This window comes from Teleopsis dalmanni, unplaced genomic scaffold, assembly GCF_002237135.1.
Source record: "Teleopsis dalmanni isolate 2A unplaced genomic scaffold, ASM223713v2 unscaffolded_contig_0353, whole genome shotgun sequence".
In the NCBI taxonomy this organism is placed as follows: Eukaryota; Metazoa; Arthropoda; class Insecta; order Diptera; family Diopsidae; genus Teleopsis; species Teleopsis dalmanni.
In genome coordinates this window covers 3,904-13,361 of record NW_024031735.1, presented here as the reverse complement: position 1 = coordinate 13,361, position 9,458 = coordinate 3,904, and the positions used below count along the sequence as shown (strand labels likewise).

At 27.2% G+C, this 9,458-nt stretch overlaps 2 long non-coding RNA genes across 2 annotated transcripts; both read right to left on the bottom strand.

The window, feature by feature from the left end:
• Window positions 1-404: 404 nt before the first annotated feature.
• On the bottom strand, window positions 405-2,977 carry LOC119663385. Its single transcript, XR_005251038.1, has 4 exons — window positions 2,792-2,977; window positions 2,633-2,735; window positions 649-1,144; window positions 405-588 (listed from the first exon to the last, which is right to left on the bottom strand). It is a non-coding gene; the product is annotated as an uncharacterized LOC119663385 (long non-coding RNA).
• Window positions 2,978-6,374: 3,397 nt separating this feature from the next.
• On the bottom strand, window positions 6,375-8,867 carry LOC119663386. The gene is made up of 4 exons (XR_005251039.1): window positions 8,664-8,867; window positions 8,505-8,607; window positions 6,508-7,003; window positions 6,375-6,447 (listed from the first exon to the last, which is right to left on the bottom strand). It is a non-coding gene; the product is annotated as an uncharacterized LOC119663386 (long non-coding RNA).
• Window positions 8,868-9,458: the final 591 nt, after the last annotated feature.

Here is a 9,458-nt window from a genome sequence, read left to right as displayed (position 1 = left end):
TGGAGTATTCGTTAGAAACAGCCATTACTCGAAACAGCTGTATGGTCAGCTAAAAATTCAATTAACTAAAAATTTCGTTTTTACAATTCACTACTGTTCGAAACCTGTCAGTTACATTTTATAATTTTTTAATTGTTATGTCATGATTTCAATTATAATATAATTAATAATCAATTTATAAACAAAATATTTTTCTTATAATTTGGTACTATTTAAAAACCTTTGCATTAGCAAAACAGTTTTCTTCGTAATTTTCGTCGTAATTATCTTTAAGAACTACATTCGTTTAATTTTGGAGAATCGCTCAATTTTATAAGAAACTTATAAATAAAGTGTTCAATTGAAAATTAAAGGATAACTTCAAAATACCATATGAATTAAACGAAAAATTGCTTCATATTCGGTTATACTTTTTATAATAGAAAAGATTTTTACTTTCTACAATCCATAATAAGCGATGAAACTATTTTCCAGAATTGATAGAACCCTAGTTTAATGGACAATCGAATTTGCAACATTGGTGACTTTCCTATTTCTAGTATTCTATTTTATTAAGAAAATATCCTCAGTAATGTCGTTCAGTTATATCTAAATGGGACATAAATATTCTTATATTGTATATAAATTTTAAAATACAAATATAGGTACATTTTTCCTTTGTAAATTAAATTGTTCTTTTTTATTTTCACAATCACTCTTCATTTGTCATTAGAGAGGTTGTAACATATATTCGCCTTGCATAAACATTTCTTCTTGGATAGGTGCATATTTGGTTAAACTTCCCGTTAATATTACTTTCCATTTAAGTCTTTTTTATCTAAATTCGAAATTTTAAGCCCACATTTAAATGGATTAAAAATAATTTCCTTCTTTTTATCGCATACATTTTGTCAAATAAATTTCGATTTCATCCATGAGTTTTTTAACATCCATCGCACTAGTAATTCGTATGAAATGCGAAAAAAAAACATCAGATACAGAATCCGACAGATCTAGTAGTTAAGTGACGACATTGATTCCATATCGCATAATTTAATAGACCTAGTCAGCTGTAAGCAGTAAGCAATAAGCCGCGTGATGTCATGATATTCCAAATTGTATATGGTACAGTAACAGCTATGGTAGGATTTACAAGCAACATTATCTATAAGTATAAATTAATATTTTATTTTGACTTCTTTTTAATTAAAAATTAGTTTGAGTTTAAATAGTTAATGAAATTATTACAATCATGATTTTATATAGATACTTAGGTGTGGTTAGGTAGTAGCTTAGGTGAATAAAAAGGAGGGTAAATAATATAAAGAGATAGAATCTTTATAGTATACACATTAGACTGTTTTCACACCTATTTCTTATATTGTTTAGAGCACTATTTGTGCTCAGTATTCATTTATTATTCATTTAAATAATAAATAATTAGCCACATTATTTTTATTATTTAACAAGACTAATTCGGTATATACTTTGTGATAATGATTGAAATTATATATTTTCAATTTGAGTTCATATAACCGTAAACATATGCATATATTATACCTTTACACTATTATAATTATAGTTCTGCGATTGACACAGAACTATTCATTTTATTTAAAAATTGTTCTTATCACTGCACATTAATTGAGTTTATAATGAAGTGAAAACTTCAATAATATAATATGTAGACAGTGTGGTACTCGCATAACATCAATTTGTTTGGCAGAGGTTCATGTTAAGTAAATATGGTATGTGATTCATTCCAGAGGAACTTAAGGGTGAAATATAGAAAATATATTAATATTTATATATATTATATTGTCAGTTCTTCCGTTTTTCAGTATTTGAATTGATAAAGAACTGTGAATATTTTTACAAATGTTCTCATTTCTATCCCTCGAAAACAGACAGACTCTTTTATGTTGAAGCAGATATGTTATGTTGGATAATATCGGATTATTCAAATAAAGTTTTATATTATTCAACTCATAGGGAATATGTTTTCCGATATCTTTTTACTACCTAAAAGGTACTAACTTTACTATATTACACAAAACTTACATATATATGAAAAATATAAAAACAGCTAAATTCTTATTAAACTTAGACTACGTGCTCTCTAGTAATAACAAAATTTAAATTTATTAATAATATCAAGATATTTTGAAGTTACAAAACAGCTATAGACAAGTGCAGGCATTTCACCTGGACCCATGTTAAATACAACTTTTATCATTGTGTTTTTATACTTTCTTCCTCATCTCATTCCATATACCAGGTCTTGTCAACCTTTTGTGTGTTTGCTGTGAAATGGGCATTTGGTTACAGCAGTAGCAACAACAACAGATAATACAATAGAATCGTTGGCCTATTTCAGTTAACACTTTTATTTGTTAATTTCTTAAATAAACTTAATCAACTGACGACTATAGTTAACAATGAAATTTATAGACTAATATTGCTGAAGTGTTCTTGCTGGAGTTTCAATATTCGTAATGGAGGTTATTAATCTTTCAAGTCACTATACAATCAATACGTCAACTATTAGAACTTTGTGCTTTTTTTACATATTATAATCCTACTTTCTCAATAATTTCACAATTTAAATATTTTGTTGGTATCACCTTTGAGTAATGTGCTAACATTTACTTACGTGTCTGACGCTCTTCCTCTGTATATTGGAGTGCTTTGTTAACAGGTTATATTTTTCGTGCTTTTTCCTCATATCATTTTAACTAAAATTAACTTGTATCACCCTAAAACAGAATTAAAGTAATGTTATATACGCTTAATATTATTGCCACAAACTCACCACCACTGCACCTAACAGTTCCTGTAAAGCATCTGCTTTTTATTCATGGATTTCATCACTCTCCAAGATGCCAACTATATAATCACCAAAAATCGATTCATCTCTCTGCCACTTGTTTAATTTTTCCAGTAATAATTTCTTTCAAATGATATATGTACGTCGTATTAATCTTTTTAATTGTTACCGATTAATTTTATTTAACTTTTAGATCAGTTTTGTTGTTAAGTGTAACTGATTTCATTTTAAATTTACATTGTCAATTTATCTTATAAATTCATTGTAAGTTGATATTTTGTTAGATTATACTAACAAAATATCATTTATTTACTTTTAAATTTAAGTAATTTCCTCCATTTACTTTATTTGTTTTTTAGTTGTCATTTGACAACAGTCATTTACAGTGGTGGCAATAAATATGTTCTTTGATATTGAAATGACATGTTTAATAGTGTATATTGTACATAATAATATTCGGACAAACAACTTCCACATTAGGCTTTTAGAACAAAATGTTGTAAAATTTTTTCTTATATGAGGTTAGGATTATGTAAATTAAAATGGATTTAGTGCTAGACTTCAAACAGAAATTAAAATAAGGAATTTGAAACTGTTTATTTACAGACTATAAAACTATAAAAAAAAAAATGTACAATAGGTGTATTCAAGATGTCTGTGCATCGTTGCATGTACAAATTTATTTGATTTTACAAAAACAATTTCTTTTCTTATAATTCTGCACTTGATTTGCAAGACAATATTCAAGACAATATTTTTAACACCAATTACCTCTTGCATATTTGATTTTGAAGACTCTATACTTCAGCGAAACTGTTAAGTTTGTTTTGATTTTGTTATTTTGTAATTTTATGATTTTGTGCAATTGTTTCTTTTTTTATTTACTTTACCATCAACAATGTCGGACAATGTCAATGTATTCTGCTTTTCACTTGTTTTTGGCATTAGTGGAAATTATTATATGCCAAATTATCGAATCTGAGTTATATTTTACAAGCAAATAAATACGTAAACAAACATCATCTGTTCTAAATATTTTCAAGACTAATATGCACAACGTGTGTTCTCGATTATTTGAGTTTGCAAGGATGCACAGACATCCTGAATACCCCTAATATTTCTTTATATAATAAATTTTAAGAAGGTTATGTACACTTTTCCCAATATTTTCTTAATTATGTGTCCATAATATATATTGCTAATGGAATAATAAGGATTCTTTAAAAACAGAAAGGTTTTCAAACATTTTTTTATGAAACAAATAGTATTCTATAGTAGTGCTGTTCGTATTCGGTTTTACGAAGTATTCTCGAACTTACCTGTCAAAGGATCTATTAGAAAGGAACTGGTGGATAACACTACAGAGTGTTGTAAGGAAGCCGAAGTGGCATAGTTTGTGCATCAGACCTTCGAACCATACGGTGTCGAAGGAAAGCCATCCAACACTCTGTAGTTGCTTTCAATACAAAATGAAAATTTGACACTAGCATCTCACTTCATTTTGCATTAAAAGCAACAACAATTGCCATGACGTGACTGCAATCATAACAAGCCGCTTAGACAATTCCAATTATTTCATTGATTAGACGTTAAAAATATAAATAATTATACAACCAGCTCAACTGCAAAGTTAAGCTGGTTTGCCATAAACAGCTAATTCGCGCCTTATTCACGTACGCCTTTCACTATTTGGTCTGCAATCTCTTTCGCCCATATGGAAAGAATCTGTCTTTTCGAGATATATATGTATGTTCTTTGTTTTTGGTTGAAACTTTTAAGAAAAAAAATGTATTTGAAACAAATGAAACTCTAAATTATTTGAGTTTATAGAAATTTTCTTTGATGTTGTGGTGCTTTTATATGTATTTTTAACCATTATATATCATTTATATACCATATATATGGTATATAAATTAATTTCTTTTAAGGTTTTTCAATAATTTTTGTAATTTATAAGTAATTATTTTCCTTAAACTTTAATATTGTATAAAAATAATATGCACTTATTTCATTTACCGATATTGATTTAAACAACATTTGCTTTTAAATTCACTTCAATTACTACTTATTTATAAAATAAATTGTTTTATATCATAACAAAAAAATATGTTTTTAATTATTTAAATTTCTTTTCTTAACTTATGTTTAACTAAATTATATATATATATATGCATAAATTTTTAATTGATTCGTATTATTGTGTTCAAGATTTCCTCAAATGTCCTCAAAACAAAATTTTTCTTATAAATTTTAAATTTAAAATCAATTTTTTTTTAATATATTAATAAAATATGTAGGAATTGTACTGCTTATAAGATCTTTTCAAATGTGGACTCGATTATCTTCCCCTTTACTTGCGGTCACTTTTTAAATACCTGTTCACCGTCTCGGTATTCATTATTTTAACGGTGTATAAAGCTGCCGTTATTCATATAGTCCAACTTTTTAGTATTGCAGATGATTGTTGGAATTATTATAAATGAGTGTTGGAACACCTATGCTCGATTAATTTCATCACACGTATTTCATTGATATGTTAATTTATTACCACTATTTAAACAAGGATATGTATTGTTTTTAATTGTTAAAAATCTTGAATCTTTTTATTTAATCTCCTTCAGTACCTTTCATTTACAATTTTAATTCACGAAAATTTACAAAAATAAGAAAAATCTCCACAGGTACAAAAAAATTTCTCCCGCACATATAAAAATCATAAAAGTCTTCGAACAGCACTGCACTCGGACTTATATTTTCCGATATCTTGACAGTATCCAAAGCACACCTTTTAAAGGTCCAAATGCGATCAGCACACTGGCCCATAAGGGCTGTCGTGAAGACGGAACCTCTTAGGGCATTGATCTTAATCTTCCACTTACCGTAGTAACGTAGTAAACAGAGAGAGTCCTAAGGTAATTGTTAAGCTCAATGTAGTTTCAACTGGGGAAGTTCGACCTCATGTAGATGAGACAATCATCTGCGTAGCAGATTTGCCTAATGCATTGAGGAGGAAGGGACAATGAGAAGGAAGGAGAAGGAAATATTTACAAGGATGGAGTATTCGTTAGAAACAGCCATTACTCGAAACAGCTGTATGGTCAGCTAAAAATTCAATTAACTAAAAATTTCGTTTTTACAATTCACTACTGTTCGAAACCTGTCAGTTACATTTTATAATTTTTTAATTGTTATGTCATGATTTCAATTATAATATAATTAATAATCAATTTATAAACAAAATATTTTTCTTATAATTTGGTACTATTTAAAAACCTTTGCATTAGCAAAACAGTTTTCTTCGTAATTTTCGTCGTAATTATCTTTAAGAACTACATTCGTTTAATTTTGGAGAATCGCTCAATTTTATAAGAAACTTATAAATAAAGTGTTCAATTGAAAATTAAAGGATAACTTCAAAATACCATATGTATTTAACGAAAAATTGCTTCACATTCGGTTATACTTTTTATAATAGAAAACATTTTTACTTTCTACAATCCATAATAAACGATGAAACTATTTTCCAGAATTGATAGAACCCTAGTTTAATGGACAATCAAATTTGCAATATTGGTGACTTTCCTATTTCTAGTATTCTATTTTATTAAGAAAATATCCTCAGTAATGTCGTTCAGTTATATCTAAATGGGACATAAATATTCTTATATTGTATATAAATTTTAAAATACAAATATAGGTACATTTTTCCTTTGTAAATTAAATTGTTCTTTTTTATTTTCACAATCACTCTTCATTTGTCATTAGAGAGGTTGTAACATATATTCGCCTTGCATAAACATTTCTTCTTGGATAGGTGCATATTTGGTTAAACTTCCCGTTAATATTACTTTCCATTTAAGTCTTTTTTTATCTAAATTCGAAATTTTAAGCCCACATTTAAATGGATTAAAAATAATTTCCTTCTTTTTATCGCATACATTTTGTGAAATAAATTTCGATTTCATCCATGAGTTTTTTAACATCCATCGCACTAGTAATTCGTATGAAATGCGAAAAAAAACATCAGATACAGAATCCGACAGGTCTAGTATTTTAGTGACGACATTGACTCCATATCGCATAATTTAATAGACCTAATCAGCTGTAAGCAATAAGCAATAAGCCGCGTGATGTCATGATATTCCAAATTGTATATGGTACAGTAACAGCTTTGGTAGGATTTACAAGCAACATTATCTATAAGTATAAATTAATATTTTATTGACTTCTTTTTAATTAAAAATTAGTTTGAGTTTAATTAGTTAATGAAATTATTACAATCATGATTTTATATAGATACTTAGGTGTGGCTAGGTAGTAGCTTAGGTGAATAAAAAGGAGGGTAAATAATATAAAGAGATAGAATCTTTATGGTATACACATTAGACTGTTTTCACACCTATTTCTTATATTGTTTAGAGCACTATTTGTGCTTAGTATTCATTTATTATTCATTTAAATAATAAATAATAAGCTACATTATTTTTATTATTTAACAAGACTAATTCGGTATATACTTTGTGATAATGATTGAAATTATATATTTTCAATTTGAGTTCATATAACCGTAAACATATGCATATATTATACTTTTACACTATTATAATTATAGTTCTGCGATTGACACAGAACTATTCATTTTATTTAAAAATTATTCTTATCACTGCACATTAATTGAGTTTATAATGAAGTGAAAACTTCAATAATATAATATGTAGACAGTGTGGTACCCGCATAACACCAATTTGTTTGGCAGAGGTTCATGTTAAGTAAATATGGTATGTGATTCATTCCAGAGGAACTTAAGGGTGAAATATAGAAAATATATTAATATTAATATATATCATATTGTCAGTTCTTCCGTTTTTCAGTATTTGAATTGATAAAGAAATGACTTTGAATATTTTTACAAATGTTCTCATTTTTATCCCTCGAAAACAGACAGACTCTTTTATGTTGAAGCAGATAAGTTATGTTGGATAATATCGGATTATTCAAATAAAGTTTTATATTATTCAACCCATAGGGAATATGTTTTCCGATATCTTTTTACTACCTAAAAGGTACTAACTTTACTATATTACACAAAACTTACATATATGTGAAAAATATAAAAACAGTTTAATTCTTATTAAACTTAGACTAGGTGCTCTCTAGTAATAAAAAAATTTAAATTTATTAATAATATCAAGATATTTTGAAGTTACAAAACTGCTATAGACAAGTGTAGGCATTTCACCTGGACCCATGTTAAATACAACTTTCATACCGGTACCTACATCGTGTTTTTATACTTTCTTCCTCATCTCATTCCATATACCAAGTCTTGTCAACCTTTTGTGTGTTTGCTGTGAAATGGGCATTTGGTTACAGCAGTAGCAACAACAACAGATAATACAATAGAATCGTTGGCCTATTTCAGTTAACACTTTTATTTGTTAATATCTTAATTAAACTTAATTAACTGACGATTATAGTTAACAATGAAATTTATAGACTAAGATTGCTGGAATTTTTTTGCTGGAGTTTCAATATTCGTAATGGAGGTTATTAATCTTTCAAGTCACTATACAATCAATACGTCAACTATTAGAACTTTGTGCCTTTTTTACATATTATAATCCTACTTTCTCAATAATTTCACAATTTAAATATTTTGTTGGTATCACCTTTGAGTAATATGCTAACATTTACTTACGTGTCTGACGCTCTTCCTCTGTATATTGGAGTGCCTTGTTAACAGGTTATATTTTTCGTGCTTTTTCCTCATATCATTTTAACTAAAATTAACTTGTATCACCCTATAACAGGATTAAAGTAATGTTATATACGCTTAATATTATTGTCACAAACTCACCACCACTGCACCTAACAGTTCCTGTAAAGTAAATGCTTTTTATTCATGCATTTCATCACTCTCCAAGATGCCAACTATATAATCACCAAAAATCGATTCATCTCTCTGCCACTTGTTTAATTTTTCCAGTAATAATTTCTTTCAAATGATATATGTACGTCGTATTAATCTTTTTAATTGTTACCGATTAATTTTATTTAACTTTTAGATCAGTTTTGTTGTTAAGTGTAACTGATTTCATTTTAAATTTACATTGTCAATTTATCTTATAAATTCATTGTAAGTTGATATTTTGTTAGATTATACTAACAAAATATCATTTATTTACTTTTAAATTTAAGTAATTTCCTCCATTTACTTTATTTGTTTTTTAGTTGTCATTTGACAACAGTCATTTACAGTGGTGGCAATAAATATGTTCTTTGATATTGAAATGACATGTTTAATAGTGTATATTGTACATAATAATATTCGGACAAACAACTTCCACATTAGGCTTTTAGAACAAAATGTTGTAAAATTTTTTCTTATATGAGGTTAGGATTATGTAAATTAAAATGGATTTAGTGCTAGACTTCAAACAGAAATTAAAATAAGGAATTTGAAACTGTTTATTTACAGACTATAAAACTATAAAAAAAAAAATGTACAATAGGTGTATTCAAGATGTCTGTGCATCGTTGCATGTACAAATTTATTTGATTTTACAAAAACAATTTCTTTTCTTATAATTCTGCACTTGATTTGCAAGACAATATTCAAGACAATATTTTTAACACCAATTACCTCTTGCAT